Here is a 20,155-nt window from a genome sequence, read left to right on the forward strand (position 1 = left end):
TTTCTCGTAGAGAAAGATGCATTTTTGACCATTATCACACACAAAAAATGGAAACTTCATGGTCATTTCCTGTTGGAAAAGTAACAACAAAGTTATAATTAGCACATTCATTTTTTAAGAATTTAGGCCGTGTAATGATAGGTTGCAGCCAAAGGGTTGAAGGAAGAATAGTCTGTGTTGAAATTTTATCCATATTATGTAATTACAATTATTATCCAGTAATAGTGATGAATTTTTGACAGTTATTGTTCATTGTAATGGAAGCAGCTGATGACTGAGCATTGGTACAGTGAAGGTAAGTCATCCTGTTGGTGGTAGACAGTAAGATTAACACCAGGGTAGAGTATCTGAAGTATAGTGGAAGTTGAGAGAGGTGGAAGGAATGATATAATGGAGGTGGTAAAGGAAGAATCAGATGTACAGTCAGAGTATGAGGTGGGTGACAAAATACTGGAGGTGGTAAAGGAAGAACCAGATGTACAGTTAGAATGTGAGGTGGGTGACAAAATACTGGAGGTGGTAAAGGAAGAACCAGATGTACAGTTAGAGTGTGAGGTGGGTGACAAAATATTGGAGGTGGTAAAGGAAGAACCAGATGTACAGTCAGAGTGTGAGGTGGGTGACAAAATACTGGAGGTGGTAAAGGAAGAACCAGATGTACAGTTAGAATGTGAGGTGGGTGACAAAATACTGGAGGTGGTAAACGAAGAACCAGATGTACAGTTAGAGTGTGAGGTGGGTGACAAAATACTGGAGATGGTAAAGGAAGAACCAGATGTACAGTTAGAATGTGAGGTGAGTGAAAAAATAATGGAGGTGGTAAAGGAAGAATCAGATGTACAGTCAGAGTGTGAGGTGGGTGACAAAATACTGGAGGTGGTAAAGGAAGAACCAGATGTACAGTCAGAGTGTGATGTGGGAGACAAAATGTTCCTCAGTGACAATGAGACTGTCCTGGACACAGTGTCCTCAGCTGAAGTTAAGCAGTTTAGATGTTTAGAGAGTGGTAAAGCATTTGCTTTTAAGAACAGTCTTATCCAGCATGCAGTTGTTCATTCAAGAGTGAAGAATTTCAAGTGTGATGAATGTGGTAAACAATTTACAGATAAGAGTACTCTCACCAAACATCTATTAATTCATTCAGGAGTGAAGAATTTCAAGTGTGATGAATGTGGTAAACTATTTGCACAGAAGAGTGATCTCACTCAACACCTATTAATTCATTCAGGAGTGAAGAATTTCAAGTGTGATGAATGTGGTGGACGATTTGCACAGAAGGGTAATCTCACTAAACACCTATTAATTCATTCAGCAGTGAAGAATTTCAAGTGTGATGAATGTGATAAACTATTTGCACAGAACCGTGATCTCACTCAACACCTATTAATTCATTCAGGAGTGAAGAATTTCAAGTGTGATGAATGTGGTAAACAATTTGCACAGAAGCGGGATCTCACCAAACACCTATTAATTCATTCAGGAGTGAAGAATTTCAAGTGTGATGAATGTGGTAAACAATTTGCAAGGAAGGTTCAACTCATTCAGCACCTATTAGTTCATTCAGGAGTGAAGAATTTCAAGTGTGATGAATGTGGTAAACTATTTACACAGAAGAGTGGTCTCACCAAACACCTATTAATTCATTCAGGAGTGAAGAATTTCAAGTGTGATGAATGTGGTAAACGATTTGCAAGGAAGATTCAACTCATTCAGCACCTATTAGTTCATTCAGGAGTGAAGAATTTCAAGTGTGATGAATGTGGTAAACTATTTGCACAGAAGTGTGTTCTCACTCAACACCTATTAATTCATTCAGGAGTGAAGAATTTCAAGTGTGATGAATGTGGTAAACTATTTACACAGAAGGGTGGTCTCACCAAACACCTATTAATTCATTCAGGAGTGAAGAATTTCAAGTGTGATGAACGTGGTAAACGATTTGCAAGGAAGGGTGTTCTCACTTAACACCTATTAATTCATTCAGGAGTGAAGAATTTCAAGTGTGATGAATGTGGTAGACGATTTGCACAGAAGAGTGATCTCACCAAACACCTAATAATTCATGCAGGAGTGAAGAATTTCAAGTGTGATGAATTGGTAGACGATTTGCACAGAAGGGTGATCTCACCAAACACTTATTAATTCATTCAGGAGTGAAGAATTTCAAGTGTGGTGAGTGTGGTAAACAGTTTGGTCTGAAAAGCAATCTCACCAAACACCTATTAAATCATTGTAAAGGGAAGAGTTTCTAGTGTGCTTAATGTGTTAAACAGTTGACTCAGTTGATGTCATCTGACACTGTTTAATTCATTAAGGAGTGAAGAAATTCAAGTGTGATGAATAGAGTGAACAGTATTATTATGATCTCTCCAGTGTCAGTTCAGGAGTGAAAGAATTTGAAATGTGATGACTGGAAAACTGTGTAGAAAAAATTCGTATTCACTTGGCACCTGACGGTTCATTCTAGTGTAAGAACAATTATATAGTTATGATAAATGTGGCAAAACTTGTTGAAGAAATTAGGTTTTAACTAGGCAAGGTGCCATTCACTAACAAGTGAGGGAGAAGACATGTTTTATCTCTTAGGCTGGATTTTTTTTTTTAAATAACGACAGAGGAAGGAAAAACAAATGATTAAAAAAAAAATAATCCATACACCAGCTTACTGGTGTCCTCCGTTCATAAAATATCTGTAACAGTCAGACTTAAACAGCTGTAGGTTGAAGTTTGGAGGGAAACATCTCTGGGAAAGTGAGTTCCAAAGAGATACAGTTCGGGGAATGAAACAATTCTGATAGGCAGAAGTTCTGCAATATGACTGAATGACATTCCAGTCATGAGCGCTACCAGATACCCGTGTAGCACGAGGGAAGGCATGGAGAGGTGGCAACATGGATGCAACTTCGTCTGAGCATTTGCCATAAAAATCTTTGTCAAATAATGCAAGGGAGGCAACATTCCTTTGTACTTGTAGGGGAGGTAGTTTATTTGTAATGGCAGGGTTGTTAATAATTCTAACAGCCTTGTTCTGAATTTTGTGTAATTGTTTTAATGCAACCTCTCCACATCCATTCCACAAGGGTGAGCAACATTCAAGCTGAGAGCGCACGTGACTCTTATAAATTACAGCTAACTGCTCGTCTGTAATGGAAAATTTTTATAAGTGGATTGTAGAAAAAAAAAAAAAAAATTGAGTGCATTGGTCTGTAGAGCGCCTTTAGCTACTATTGGTACTTGTGGCAGGCCACCCCTCATGTAGCATGTCATACAATCTACTGAACCAAGACACCATTAACCATGAGTGATAAAATAATATGAAACTCTAGATACAGTAAACCCTTAATATACTGAACCCTCTTTCAATGAAGTTCAGTTTTAACGACCACTTTGAGTTGGCCGAACGTTCTTTTAAAGAACTTTGTTTGGTACAGTAATAGAATGGATGCGCAGGAAACACCTACCAGCATTGTGTCCCCCCCCCCACACACACACACTGTGTGTGCATTAAACACATGTTTAATATACATGCAGCTGTTCTGTACTGTTTGCATTGCTATTCTCTGTTAGGTAATTCAGTACAATATTTACTGTAATGTAACAGCTGATATACAGTGAGTTTACCCACACTTTCCCTGTAAATACCGAACAACAAATGTACAGTAGTGTATGGGCAATGTACAGTATAGTGCAGATTTGTAGTGGTTTTCAATGACTGTGCCAGTGGTGGAATGCAGTTTATGTTTAATGTACATGCAGCTGTTCTGTACTGTTTGTTTTGCTATTCTCTGATACGTAGTATTTAATGTAACAGGTAATGTACAGTGTCAGTTTTCTTTACCAACACTTTTCATGTAAATACTGAATGACAAATGTACGTAGATTTATCTGAGGTCTATTTGCAGTCTTTCATTGCAGTGCAGTTACTCCCAGAAAGGTAAGAATAAAAACGTCAGTTAGTAAATAGAGCATTTATTAAGAAAATAACCATTTAGACCTACCTGTATGTTATTGTGTATGAGTTACGGCCAAACAGTGCTGTATATTTAACAGTCTTTGTTCGGTAAAAGCCACAACGCCTGGGAAATTATTGAACAGCATGGTGTTTGGCTGTAATGCCAAGGGTCTGGTACAAATTAGTTGATTATATTGAGAGTGCACTGTATTAGGAGAGGGCTGTTCACCATGATAGTTGTACAGGAGTACAGCGCATTCATTTAGTACACAGTAAACTGGGCAGCAAGGTGCACTATATCCTGCACATCTGTACACAAAAATATTGTACATGTATGTATTGTTAGTCTATGGTTAGCAGCTTACTTTTTGTATGACATTTTATTATGAGATAATTATGTCTAAGCACATGGCAAGTGCTCCACCTTGTAGTGAGAGTAATCTTTGTTTTCACTTTACTGGGGCAGGTCTAATGGAACACAATTTTTATGGTACTTTTGCATCCTCATGCTTTATTTTTGTCATGGGGAGGGGGGTACTTCAATTGCCAGTTAGAGCATGAGCTGGGTGCTTAGATCACTAATGTCAAGTATCCCGTGAAAAATATTGGGCAGAAATCAAGTAAGATATGTCACCATTAATAGCATTAGTACATGATATGTTTGTGGTGTACATTTTTTACCGACAGTGTATTCTTTCACCCAAATTACCATGCACTAGGAGATGTGCAGTATAATAGGAACACCTTACATCCAGCTAAATGCATGATAATATGAAGGCATATAAACAGAGAGTATGATGGAACTTGGCAGAAGGACAAGATATGATAAAGTTTTAATAGCTGTGAAAGAAAAAGACCTGGGAATCTGTTGAAAGTATTTTCATTCATTCATCATCTAATCTTGTGTTACTCCATGAGGAGCGTGTCTTTACTAGCCAGGTCACTGGTAACAGGTGAGTTGCCGAGACAATGGCGTGCCGGGGAGAGGGAGGTCATGTGGGGTAAGGCATTGCCCCTGCCTGGCATACGGTAAAGGAAGGTGTCCTGTGTATACGTATCAAAAATCATGTGGGAAATTTGTAAAATGTGCAAATGACAGACCTTATAATTGCAGCACGTTTATAAACATCAGCGGGAGTCACAGTGACAAAATGTTTGGACGTATATATACGTCAATGGGACACGGCAGGTTAAGATGAGAGTGACCAGCCTCACTCATCCCTGAATGGCATTATGTGAGCGATAAACTCAACCATCCCATGGATAAAAACCTGCACAGGCCCAATCTGATTGGAGCGCCTTAATTACCCACTATACCACCAGGCACCATAATTTGGTTATATGGTTACCACCCAGCATAGTAAATGGTTTCCTGGTGTATAGGAAACCATTTGTCCTGTCACTTAGTGTAGAGTCTCCCATGGACAGAAGGAAGTGGCATTGAAAGTAAACCAAGTTGTTTTTGAGGTTGGATGTGATGATCATTTGTGATGGCTGGATGCCACCAATTGGTGGTGGGTGGGAGCACTCACCATACACTCACTCGATGTACTGCTGCTGTGGGTGTCTGCCCTTTCCTCCCTTCCTTCCTCTTCTGACTTTCTTTCCTTCATTCTTTCCTCTTCATTCTGCCTATGGGTGACTCTACACTGAGTGACAAGCCAAATGGCTCCTGTACTCCAGGAAGCCATTTACTATGCTAGGTGGTAACCAAATAACCAAATTATTGTACATGGTGGTTTAGTGGGTAATTTAGGTGCTCCAATTGGATTGAGCCGGTGCAGGTTTATATCCAATGGGTGGTTGGGATTTATTGCTCACATAATGCCATGTGGGGATGAGTGAGGCTGGTCACTCATTTTAAATGTCAGGACCAACTTGCCTAGCCCCATTTTCTACAGTCCTCATGGGGCAACAAAAGATTGGATGATGGATGGATGGATGATGCCACCAATAGGTATTCAGAGTGTGATCTACTATGACACAAGATGTGCTGTGCCCATATTTTGATGGGACAGTCATTCACAATGGCATGGCATCACAAACGGGGATTCAGATTGTGATTTAAAAGATAGTGCCCATGTTAAGACAGGACAGTCCATCCTAATGGCTTGGTGTCAACTAATTATGCCCAGTCAAGAGGTGACTTGCAGGGGTAGATTAATCACTAGGCTGAATACCTTACAGCCAAGGCCCCCAACATTGAAAAAAAAAAAAAAAAAATCAAATGATAAATGATGTAACTACAGTGACTGGCATCACACAAGACCTCATGATGGGGGCCCCTTCCCTGGGTAGGAGCCCCAGTATCTGGTTTAGCCAACAGCCCCCCAAAAAAAGTTCATTTGTCCCTGATTACTTGTGCCTTATCCAAGGAGAGGATGTCAGGCCTCAGGACAGGGATGATAATCCCAGGATGGTGTGGGATGGGTCGACCATCTGTGTCCTGGGATGGTACCAATATGTCTGCCCTCAACAGGGTAAAATAAATCCTGGTAAAAGGATGGGCTGCTAATCTGAAGACTGGGATTGGTGGCCCAAGGTTAGGGTTGACCCAGCAAAGGTGGGAAGGGTCACTGCTGTAAAGATATGGGAGGGATGCCAAAAGCTGCTAGTCCATCACAGGGCTGAAGCAATGTTTCTGCCTCCATACCTGCCCAGGGACATCCCTGAGGTGTTCACAGGCCAGGAAATGGAGGGAAGTTTAGAAAACCGTCCCAGGGTAGCAGTGGCCAAGCATAGCAAAAATGAGACAGTGGTATCCACCCTGTGGTTAAGCCACGAGTCAGTGTTATCCACCCCATGTTTAACCCTTTCAGGTCTCCTGGCCACGATCATGGCTGTATCAGTAGAAGTCTCCTGGCCATGATCGTGGCTGTGTCATTACAAGTCTCCTGACCACAATTGTGGCTGTATCAGTACAAGTCTCTTGGCCACAATTGTGGCTGTATCAGTACAAGTCTCCTGGCCACAATTGTGGTTCACCCATTTGCCTTCGACTCAAAACTGTGGCAGGCAGCTAGTGAATGTTATCAGTATTTCTCAACATAGACTGATTTCCTGGGTATTACACAATCCAGTTGAGAAGAAGTAAACAAAGATTTATGATTTTAGGTTAGTAGGAGTGTTTTTCTCTCATTTTGTATACAGAAATGCACTGATTTAGGACACCACACACCACTTGCTCTGCAGCTTCCCATCATTATTCCAGCTCTTGTATGGTAAGTGGAGCCCTAATATTTTGTAGACAGATGCATATTAGCTCCTTATGTGTGACTGTTATGTTTCTTTCTAATTTACAAACCTTGATTTTTTTTTTTTTTTTTTGGGGGGGGGGTCAAAAATGCGGTTTCTAAGGCTAGAACCAATAGTGACCTGAAAAGGTTAAGCCACATGATGGTACTATCCAGCCTGTGGTTAAGCCACATGATGGTGCTATCCAGCCTGTGGTTAAGCCACATGATGGTACTATCCAGCCTGTGGTTAAGCCACATGATGGTGCTATCCAGCCTGTGGTTAAGCCACATGATGGTGCTATCCAGCCTGTGGTTAAGCCACATGATGGTGCTATCTAGCCTGTGGTTAAACCACGTGATGGTGCTATCCAGCCTGTGGTTAAGCCACGTGATGGTACTATCCAGCCTGTGGTTAAGCCACACGATGGTACTATCCAGCCTGTGGTTAAGCCACATGAGGTACTATCCAGCCTGTGGTTAAGCTACATGAGGTACTATCCAGCCTGTGGTTAAGCCACATGATGGTGCTATCCAGCCTGTGGTTAAGCCACGTGATGGTGCTATCCAGCCTGTGGTTAAGCCACATGATGGTACTATCCAGCCTGTGGTTAAGCCACATGAGGTACTATCCAGCCTGTGGTTAAGCCACATGAGGTACTATCCAGCCTGTGGTTAAGCCACATGATGGTGCTATCCAGCCTGTGGTTAAGCCACATGATTGTGCTATCCAGCCTGTGGTTAAGCCACATGAGGTACTATCCACTGCCGGATTAAGGGGGGGGGCCAAGGGGCCTGGGCCCTGGGCCACCCACCAAGAGGGGGCCTCCCACCAGAGCAACTTGTGTTCATTTCATTTCGTGTTTATGCATTACATATTACAGCATTGGATGAATAGTCCCCGTTCAGTATTTCCTAACTAAAAGTGTCCTATTTATATATTAGGATTTAGGTTACCAGTCTGTGGTGTATGCCATTGGGGGAGTTGGAAGGGGGCCTCCCATCCAAGCGGGCCCCGGGCCTCCCACATGCTTAATCCAGCCGTGGTACTATCCAGCCTGTGGTAAGCCACATGATGGTGCTATCCAGCCTGTGGTTAAGCCACATGATGGTACTATCCAGCCTGTGGTAAGCCACATGATGGTGCTATCCAGCCTGTGGTTAAGCCACCTGATGGTGCTATCCAGCCTGTGGTTAAGCCATGGTCACATGGAGATATATTCAATTAACCCTTTGAGATTTTCGGCCCTCCACCGATTGTGTCTGTGCCAGATTCACCCTGGCGCACATACAGGTCACCGTTGTGCAGCGATATTTGTACTTAATTGGCCACTGTACACTAACTTTTTATGGTAGACTAATGAATGTGGTACCATTTTAAAGCTGAATAGTTGCTCTTTATCATAGTATGGTTGAAAAAGGTAAATACTGTAGCTAGAAGGCCAATACGACAAGTAGAAGTTACCCGAAAAGGAAAAATCACACACCCGTAGAAAAATATTTGTAAAAAAAAAAAAAGTATTAGAGTTACATGAAATTTGATTGCACCATGTCAATCTACAGTAAAGTACCTTTCCATTGATATATAGGTTATGGCAATTTACGTTAGTTTTCACAGAGAAAAGCGAAAGCTCTCACTGTCACACAGGCAAATATCCATGCTGGTAATACTGATATTATTCATGTTAAAAGCAAATTTATTATGCATATCTGTCTGATATACTTGTCAGTGTATAACCAAATAGTTCAAAAAGGATAAACAGGATAGTGTATTTAGAACAAGCCCAGATAGGATATGGAAAACATGCAAAAAAAACAATGTTGTTTCATATGACTCGAATTCGAGTCATCACAATCTCAACGGTTGGATTTACGATGACTCGAAATTGCGTCTTCGGAATCTCAAAGGGTTAATAACAATCACAGGAGCAATAGCAAGAGAATGAAATTTCAGAAGATGGTCACGTGGGTAGTTCTGTCCAAACAAGAAAAGAAAAAATATATATTTCCCTGTGAGTGCCAGATGAATGATGGCCGTTCTCTTAAGTTTTACTAATGCAGGCATGAGTGTGGAAAAAGAAAAAAAAGAAGTGATGACCACCAACCAGGATGCTGCAAGTCTGGCTATGTTATTGATTAAAGAAGTGGAGTATGACTAGAAAATATTTGTGGATATGTAAGTAGCTTATCAGAAAGAGAAGTGAGAGCATTTGTTATAAAATGGTCAGGGAACTTAATTTGGATGAGCCAGAAACCATGAGGCTGTGGATATGACTTAGTAAATCCCAACAGCGTCATGTGTTGTCTTGTTTTTGGTATGATTGACAAGTAAGATACCAAAGTGGGGAAGTCTGTGTCCGTGAGTGAGCAGCAGGCTTGGATGTAAGCAATAGCTGATCAAACGAACTTCCAGTGTATAATCCCGTCATGCTTTTCAAATTATTTGTCATTTCATCCATAATAATATTGTTATATTATGTGATGATTCAACACAAAAATGAGCATTACAATTTATGTAATGAATAGAACATTAGCAAATTAGCACATTTGACTGTAATTAAGGCCTCTTCTGTTTGTACTCATTGATAGATCGTGGGGCAGATCCTGATCTGGTTCAGATTTGAATCCAGATTTTGCTCCTCTGGTTTGTGATAACAGAACAATAGCTGGTTGTAAGGCTGATTTTACCTGTGATGGTTTTCCATAGTTCTGCATGGCCCTGTTGCCATGGATGATGATGATGATGAATTAAACTGCATGACTAATATTTTTGCTGTGTACAATTTTATGGCAGATATGAGATAAATGCCATGTATAGTATGTATGTCTGTGTGGAAGCTTGGAGGGGTAATCATCAAGGAGACACAATATCACCTTATTTTGCCCCCCCTTCCCTTCTCTTTGTTTTTTTTTTTTTTATTTTTTTTTAGTCCAATTTTGAATTTCAACGGACACCATCTTGTGCACAAAACAGATGGACACCATCTTAGAATATGATTTTTTCACAAATTTTCCGCTCATCTTTGGTGATTTGCCCAAACCTAGCCTGGTGATTGGAACATAACCTCGTTAATTCTAGCCTGCCCATACCCTACCCAACCTAAGTTTTTGTAACTGTACTTAATTTAGCCAGACCAAACCTATTGTAACCTAACCTTTGACCATACCTAACCTAATTTTGCCTGTCCTACCTAACTTAACCTATTATAAGTTGACTCAGCTGAACATTACAACATTTATCCTATCCTAACAAAGTTCCGTAATCAAACCTTAATAATCCTAACCTGCTGATTGTGGCATGTATAAAATTGTGACGCCCTTATAATGCTGCACAGGATGCTGGTCCATTTGTTCCCCTGTTGTGTAGGTGGGATTAGCTTAGTGGTTTATATGTGCATGTGTGAGGAACCCTCTAGAAATTAAGTGTTTTGCTTTAGGATTAGGCTAATGTAAGTTTGGAGATGTGAAGAACACATTCTAGAAATTAAGTGTTATGCTGGAAGAGTAAGTTAATGGTTTATATCTGGAGATGAGGAACATTTTAGAGATTATATGTTGTGCCATAGGATTAGATGAGAGCTTTGTATGTGGAGTTGTGAGGAGCATTCTTGAAATTGTTATGCCATAGGATTAGGCTAAAGTTTTATGTCTGGTGATAGCAGGAACATTCAAGAAACATGGACATATCTTATCTTAGGAATTTGTTTTTGTCATTATTGTTATTATGTAATGTTGATTTGAGTGCATTATTACGTGGGAAAATGTGAGTTCCCTCCCAGGCTGTAGAATATCCTGTGTTGTTGTGGAGATGGAGTCACCTGGGGGGGGAAGGTGTTATATAAAGGGATCATTGTGCCTCCTACCATAATTTAGTGTGTTCACAGTAGCCGACAGAGACCAGTACAGAGTGGAGAGTAGTCAGTCAGACAATGACTGTTAATCAGTGAAAGACAGAGTAGTCAGCCAGTTAACGGACACTGAATATTAGGGAGTGATGACGGAGGTAGTGTGAGAGGGAAATGTGCCACCATGTTTTACAAGTGTACCTCAGCTGTGCCTGGAAGAAGTAAAACCCTACAATGTTCAGTGGCCTTTGATTAATGTCCTGGCTTGTGTACTCATTGTTCTTGACACATCAACAAACTCTGCAGTGCTACAAATTGGCATCAGGAGTGGGATATGTTTTGAGAGATGGAGACGCATGGACAGGTTGCCAAAACAGTGGATATATCTTTGGCAGATATGCTTGCAGTGTTAGGAGCACAGCAAGACCAAAAAAAATACTTGCAGTGTTAGGAGCACAGCAAGAACAAAAGAAATACTTGCAGGGTTAGGGACAGCAAGAAGAACAAAAGAAATACTTGCAGGGTTAGGGGCAGCAAGAAGAACAAAAGAAATACTTGCAGGGTTAGGGGCAGCAAGAAGAACAAAAGAAATACTTGCAGGGTTAGGGGCAGCAACAAGAACAAAAGAAATACTTGCAGGGTTAGGGGCAGCAAGAACAAAAGAAATACTTGCAGTGTTAGGGGCAGCAAGAAGAACAAAGAAAATACTTGCAGTGTTAGGAGCAGCAAGAAGAACAAAAGAAACATATACCTGCAGTGTTGAGAGAACATCATGAAGAACAAAGACCTTCAACCCTGTTACACACGTCCTGACTTTATCCTCCACTATACAGGACACCTCTTGCCTCACCTGTCTTACCTGGCCACTTATTCTTTCTACCTTACTGTTGTTGCTTCAGTTTCCTCATCTCCACACACAGCTGGTGAAGGTGCTGTCTGCCCACTCATCTCCTCACACAGCTGGTGAAGGTGCTGTCTGCCCACTCATCTCACACAGCTGGTGAAGGTGCTGTCTGCCCACTCATCTCCTCACACAGCTGGTGAAGGTGCTGTCTGCCCACTCATCTCCTCACACAGCTGGTGAAGGTGCTGTCTGCCCACTTATCTCCTCACACAGCTGTTGAAGGTGCTGTCTGCCCACTTATCTCCTCACACAGCTGGTGAAGGTGCTGTCTGCCCACTCATCTCCTCACACAGCTGGTGAAGGTGCTGTCTGCCCACTCATCTCCTCACACAGCTGGTGAAGGTGCTGTCTGCCCACTCACCGGTTGCTCTAATGTTGCATAGTGTTGTGCTTGAGCTTCTTTCTGCTCTTCTTGATATTTCTTTTGTTCTTGATAATTTTCTTTGTTCTAGATATTTACTGTGTTCTTATTGCTGTGCTCTTAGATGTTTATTTTATTCTTAATTTCTTTTTTTTTTTTCTTTTTGCTGTGCTTGATATTTTTATTTTTAATTTTTTAGATTCTTCTTAATATTTCTTGGTGGTAAGTGGTGGTGACTATCATCCACTCACGTGATGTAGTGCTGCCTACTTCTTCCTTCACCTTTATCATTCTTTTTCTGTGTCAGTCCTCCTCTCTTCCTATTTCTCCCATCTTTCTTTTCATTTTTATTATTATTTTTTCCTTTTCAGTTGGCTTTACACTGAGTGACAAGTCTAATGGTTTCCTGTAAGCCAGGAAACCATTTACAGTGCTGGGTGGTAACTGTATGACCAACCCATATGTGTTCCCTATGTGTTAATAAGTGGGTTGGTGGAGGGTTGATGCCCCTTCCCTTAAAACAACTAAAAGACAAATGGCCACCCCTTGCGGGATCGTTGCATCTGGCTATAGATCGTTTTGTTTCATTTATAAAGGCTCAAACATGCTTGCATGCATTGGCCTTGGTCATCTGATGGCAGCTTTCCGTGCTGCTCAACAGGGTTGGCAAAAACCATTGGATCGGAAAAAAAATCAAGTATAATGTTACTGTTTTGTATTCCAGCAGTTCTACCCCTGTGTATATCAGTCTGACATGCAATTGCTCATAGATATAATATAAAGAAGGATTTAGCAAGCTTTTATTTCCATCCTTAAACATACTTGAGGTTTCATTCACTCGGGACTTATCTTGGAAAGATCATATAACATCTCTTGTAAAATCAGCTTCCAAGAGATTAGGTGTGCTAAGCTGACTCCATACCTTCTTTACCCCTGCACAGTTGTTGACTTTATACATGGGTTTTATTTGCCCCTGTGTAGAGTACAACTCTTGTGTGGGGAGGCTCACCATATACAGCTCTTCTCAATAGGGTGGAGTCAAAGGCTTTTCGTCTCATCAACTCTCCCTCTCTTACTGGCTCCCTTCAACCTCTGTCTCTTCGCCACACTGTTGCATCTTTATCTCTTTTCTATCGCTGCTTCAATGGTCACTGCTCCCCTGAGCTATCTGCTTGCATCCCTCCACCTCTATGACGGGTGTGTTAGCAACAAACTCTCATCCTTTTCTGTCCAACTCTTTAATGCAAGAGTTAACCATAACTCCCAGTCCTTTATTTATGCAACAGGTCAACTCTGGAACTGTCTCCCTCTGTCTGTATTTCCTACTTCCTATGATCTCCAGTCTTTCAAATGAAGTGTGTGTTCAGACATCTTGAAATGAATGAATCTTGAATTTGGCTCTCTTTTGTATTGTGTTTGTTTTTTTCTTGGAAGGAACGGTTTGCGGGCTCCTGGCCTTTGGTTCCTTCTTCTTTGCATTAAAAAAAAAACACATGTTATAATGACAATACTGTAGCTGATTTAGAAAGCCAGCTTTTATCAGCCAGGTACACTTGTCTCACAGGCGCTCTAATCACTAAGTTATAGTGCAGTAAAACATGGAACACCTCTTTGACTTTTACAATGGAAAGTTTAAACATTTTAGTTGTAGGGGAGAGAGCCAGCTGCCCAGGCTACTCCCTGTATATTATCAGTGATTGTTCTCAGTAGCTATACTATAAATTTACTCTATTAATTAAATGTTTTGCATGCCATTATAATGTATACTGGTATTTTTTTCTGTTAAGACTAGAAAAGAATTCTTTAACAAAAATATCATTAGTGTACTGAAAGGATTAATAAATGTGTCCATTTACATACTCTTATGTACCATAAATATGTTTTTGGTTAGAACATTTACTTAAAATTTTCAGTTCACCTTACTATTTTTAATCCTGATATTAGGAATACAACTCTTCACAATGAAAAACCACAGTTGATATAAATAACAAAAAAATATATACAACCCAAGAAGAATCAAGTGGTTTATAAAAAAATAAAAACGAACTTTTTCCTTGGTTTAAACCATGTTTTGAACCATTTGGTTTAAACCATTGGTTTAAAGTGGCCAACCATGCTGCTTGATCTCTAGCAGCCTCCCTATTCAGTCCCCTATCTGTGAGGTCACACTTTATGACATCCCAGGTGTTTTTTGGTCTGCCTCTCACAACCCTACCCACAGTGTTAACAGTTCTCACTTTTTGCATCCCATCCTCTCAAGCCCAACCCATTCCAATCTATCTCTCTTCATCACAACAACACACTCTAGTCCCATCCTTCCTCTTAACTCATCCATCATAAACGTAGCCCCCCCAGGCCTCACATTCAAGGACACATTGTACATCCACTGAACTGTTGCTATATCTGGATGTTGAAGCCTGTGAATATCCTCTTCCTTTACTGCCCAGGTTTCTCTTCCATACAGCATTACACTCCTAACACATGCTGCATACATAGGTCCCTTCGTACAGAGGGAGAGCTCTCTCAATGTCAGGAGTGGCAACAGCTCCCTGATCTTCTTTCAACCACTCCTCCCTGTGGCTACAGAGCTGCTCCAGCCCCACTTACAGCACATAACATGTCTCTGAAATAACAGACCTCCTCCTATCACTTCAGAGATTCATCAGCAGTCCTTTCACACATAACAAATTGCACCTGCTGTCCCTGGCACACTGCACACACATCCTCTGCACATGGCCAAACCACCTCAGTGTATTTCTCCTAACGCTTTCTATCACATCCACATCACAACACTCCTTCACTTCCTCATTTGTCAGTCTCTCCATGTAACTCCACATGCTCCTCTCAAATAACTTATTTCCACTGCTCTCACTCTTGACCTGTGTCTTTCCAACAAGGTCCAAGCTCCACTTCTATACGTTAGAGTTGGTATCACAATACTGTCATGTAGTAACTTTTTTACTTCCATGCTCACTTCCTTGTTTCCTATCACTACTTTCAAGGAACCAGCTACCTTTCTTCATTGTTGTACCCTTTCAGGCACTTCACCCTCTAAACTTCCATCCTTACTCATCACACTACCCAAGTACTTAAACGCACTCACACTTTCCATTTCATCATCCATCCCCACTGTAAATCCACTGACCTCACTTCTCTCAAAGACCATAACTTTCCTCTTCCTTACATTCACCTTTAGATTCCATTTCTTACACACTCTCCCAAACTCATCCACCAAGCCTTGCAGCACCCCTTCGCCTTCACTTAGCAACACAGTATCATCTGCAAACAACAGTACAGGGAGTTTCCAAACACTACCCTCTCTCATTAGGGCCATCCAACATCCACTGCCCTACCTTGTATCTCTTTTATAACCTCATCCATATACGGATGGGTTAATTTGTTTAAATACCATCATCATCATCATTACCGTCACTACCACTATCACTATTCCCCATTATCATCATCATCACCACCTCTTCCTCCTCCTGCACCATCACCACCATCATCATCATCATCATCATCATCATCATCATCATCATCCTCACCCCTTCTGCCTCCTCCTCCATCGTCGTCATCATCATCATCATCATCATCATCATCATCATCATCACCCCTTCTGCCTCCTCCTCCATCGTCGTCATCATCATCATCATCATCATCATCCACGACGCCATGCTCCTCCTGACTATTTGAATCTGACATAACCGTTTGTGGATGCTGCCTCATCCTATCGCTAAGTAGGATAGTTGGCATGATGGTAGTAGTAGTGTAGAAGCTGCTTGGCATACTGTTAATGTGTCCTGCAGTATTTATTATTATTATTATTAGTGTTAGTATTATTATTATCATTATTTTTACTCATTATTATTATTATTATTATTATTATCATCATCATCATTATTATTCTTATTCTTACTCTTATTATTTTTATTATTACTCATTATTATTATTATTATTATTGTTGTTGTTGTTGTTGTTCTTACTCTTATTATTTTTATTATTATTATTATTATTATTATTATTATTATTATCATTATCACCATCATCATCATCATTATTGTCATCATCGTCATTTTTTTTTTTTTCATCTGGGGAACAGGGTCACTCACAGCCTGAATATTTAGTTGTAGTGACGTGAAATTCGAATGAGTCTCCTTGGTTACTAGTCAGGTCAAAACCCCCCCCACCTGAATATTAGGTCGTGGTTGCTTGAAATTCAATGAGCCTTAGTTACGGGGTAATGTGAGTCTCCTTGGTTACTAGTCAGATCAACCCTCCAAACTGACTACACTTGGCTATCAACCCAGCTGAAATGGGATAGCGATCATTATCAGATTAGAATATATGTCTGTCTATCTATCTATCTATTACCAGACGCCTTATTCCCGTAAGGGGTGACCACAAACAAGTCTCCTTCATGTTGCCCTGTCCTTCGCCATTTCACTGCCTTCCTTCCCAGCTTACACCCCACCCTCTCATATGCCTCTCCATTCCATCCCTCCATCTCATCCTCGGCCTCCACCTCACTCACACACTCTCCTCGTCAGTCCCTCGCTTTCCATCCTCTCCACATGGCCAAACCCAGAGTTGCCAGGTCAGAAACTGCCAACCCGCTGACTTCCTCTCCCAAACCCGCCCAATCCCGCCAAAATGTCAGCCTTCTCACCCGCCCAAAAACCGCTTTGTCAGTAATCACAGACTAATAATATTAGGTTTACAGGCGAGCAACAAATGACGTGAAAAATAGTTCTATCTTATACAAACTTCATACATTAGCCTCACTATCTATCTATCTATTGCCAGACGCCATAATCCCGTAAGGGGTGGCCACTTGACTTTGAGTTACCTATTTTACAGGGAGGGGCACTAACCCTCCACCAACCCACTTGTTGACACGTAGGGAGCACGTGTGGGTTGGTTATATGGTAGCCACCCTGCGTTGTAAATGGTTTCTTGGCTTACAGGAAACCATTTGGCTTGTCACTCAATATAACGCCACCTGTGAAGGAAAGAAAAGCAACAAGAAGTGACAGGAAAGATGGGAGAATTAGTCATATATTAAATTTGCAAAATGCACTTGTTTCATCACCTGGGACAGACAATCCATTATCGCAATCCATTTTTTCTTTCACAGCTTTTATTGTATTTTCTGTTATACTTTGCATACACATTATCTTCCCAGTTCCACTATCCAGTAAACCTCCCTTCACTACTCCCTGACTAAAATTGAAATGCTGCCTCTCTTATTTTACCACCACGGCATACATGGCTGCCAGGCCCCGTGACCTGTGTTTGAGTGTGGATTAGGGGAGTCATATCCCGAGGGAGGGCTGGGCCGGGTGCTAATGGTTTCGTCAGTTCCACCCACCACCACCTGCCCTCGATCTTGCTCTCTCCAGTCACCCTTGTTTTTGCTAAGAGACGAGAGTTACAGTAAGGTTAATTTAGCAAATACCCTCTCGAGCTGAAGCCGCCGAAAACCCGCCAGTTAAGATATTAACTCGCCCCAAAACCCACCCAATCACCAATGTTAAATTTTACCCGCCAGCCTCATATTAATACCGCCCAATTTGGCGGAAAATCCGCCAACCTGGCAACTCTGATCAAACCACCTCAATGTATTATTTTCTAACACTTTCTGTCACATCCACATGCACACCAATATCTCAGGTGACAGGCAAAGAGAAAGCTGCCCTAAATAATCCCTGTGAAAGATGACTGTAGTTGGTTCACCTTAACTTGGTCCAAAATGTCATCCTTTGGCAGCTTATTTCACGTAGCAGGTGGCTGAAAAAGTGTGTGTGTGACTACCATACATACAGACATACATACATGCATCATACATATATACATACATACATGCACACATACATACATAAATTTCACGTACCAAATGGCTGAAAAAGTGTGTGTGTGTGACTACCATAATACAAAGATAAAGAAGACATGTACATACAGTATGTACATACATCATACATATATACATACACACACACATACATACATCATACATGTATACATACATACACACATACACATATATACGTAACATACACAAATACATACGAACAGCCGGCGAGAGCAGACGTCCCAGCCATCGCTCCTACCTTAAGTAGTTTCAGGAATTTTGTCTGTCCTGTCTCCTAAGGTCTTGCCTTAAATTTAAAATAATGAAAGTTAATAGACTACCAAAAATGTAAAGACTTATTGGCTATAGTATACATGAATGTTTGTAGTTTTTTCGGTAACAGCTGTTTTGGTACTTTACATTAAACATGGCCGAAAATATAAACAATGAGGGACTGGAATTTCAAGGATTTGATGCCAATACCAATGTTATGGACCTGGTTAAAACATTAATTATGAGGATTAGTGAACTCGAAAAGAAAGTAGAGAATCTAGTGATAAAGGATGTGTCAGTAAATACGGAAACCACCATACAGAGTCTGATCCAGTCCAATGAAACAGCCAATGAAGAAATTAGGAATTTGAAGCGGGAAAATGTTGAACTGAGGAGGAAACTAGAAGAGAGTACTAATAAAACGGAGAAGGTGAGTAATGTATTAGAAGAACATAAGGCAAAGTGGGCACACGTAGAAGAAGAACAGAAAGAAGTGGTCAGCTTAAGAGAGATCATCCAGGAAGAAAGGGAAATGAACAAGAAAGAAATGGAAGAAAATGTAGTGAAAATACTGAAGAAAAAAGAGAAAATAGTGAGAGAAACTGTAGAAAGGAACAGATGTGTGGTAGTATTTGGAAACAGGGAAGAGGAAGAAAAGGTTAGGTTCGTAAGACTCGAGAGAGACACGAACATGGTGAGAGGAATATTAGGCAAGATTGACCCTGAAGGAGACAAGTGGGTAAAAGAAATTGAGGAAGTAAGGAGGATAGGGCCTTACAAGAAAGGGGAAACAAGACCAATGAGAGTCAAGTTTACATCAGAAAGTGTAATAAATGAGATACTTAAAGTGACCTGGAAATTAAGCAAAGAGGCGGGGATGGAAAATATTATAATAAGAAAAGATCTGAATGAAGAAGAAAGAGAAGTTTTAAAATCATTAAAGGAAGAAGTAAAGGAAAAAAATGATAAGAGGACAGAGGAAGAATGTAATACTTTTTTTTGGAGAGTATTGGATATGAAAGTAAGGAAATGGTATTTAAGGAAATAGAAGTGAAGGAAACTAGGGGGGATGGTTGTGAAAGATCAGAAGTTGAGGAAATGGTACGGACAGAGAGTAGGAGAGAAGAGGGTATTAATAATGACAAAAATAATTTGAAGGTGATATATACTAATGATGATGGTTTCATATCGACAAGGATCGAAATTAATGATTTCTTGAGAGAACATGAACCTGATGTCATGTGCTTTGTAGAGACCAAATTAAGAGAAGATATTGATGTTCATTTGGGAGATGGTAAATACAAACTGTGGAGAAAAGACAGAAAAGAAAAAAAGGGAGGAGGAGTAATGATAGCAGTGAAGAACAACATAAATGTAGATACTGTGGAAATGGGAGAAGGCAGGGCTGAAGTGATATATATGAAATTAGAAACTGGAGAGAATGTTAAGAGAGATATGGCGGTAGTGTATGTTTCCCAAAGACGAGAGCATGGAAGGATGACGAATACCATGAGATGTTGTCAGATATGGCTAGCTACTTGCAAAAAATAATTGAGAAAAGCAATAATATAATTTTGGTGGGTGATTTTAATTGTAAAGAGGTGAACTGGGAGGAATGGTACTCGGGAGGCGGTGAGGATTCGTGGGGAACTATGTTATTAAATATAATAATGAATAATGTGATGACGCAATGGGTCAAAGAAGAGACACGGTTTCGAGGTGAGGACACACCAGCAAGG

At 40.7% G+C, this 20,155-nt stretch overlaps 1 pseudogene; it reads left to right on the plus strand.

Annotated features, from left to right (window-relative positions):
• Positions 1–927: 927 nt before the first annotated feature.
• Positions 928–20,155, plus strand: part of LOC145399281 (uncharacterized) — a 39,639-nt pseudogene continuing 20,411 nt past the window's right edge.

The sequence above is a fragment of the Coenobita brevimanus genome, chromosome 48, assembly GCF_032717465.1.
Source record: "Coenobita brevimanus isolate Jiangsu-jjx chromosome 48, ASM3271746v2, whole genome shotgun sequence".
Taxonomy (NCBI): Eukaryota; Metazoa; Arthropoda; class Malacostraca; order Decapoda; family Coenobitidae; genus Coenobita; species Coenobita brevimanus.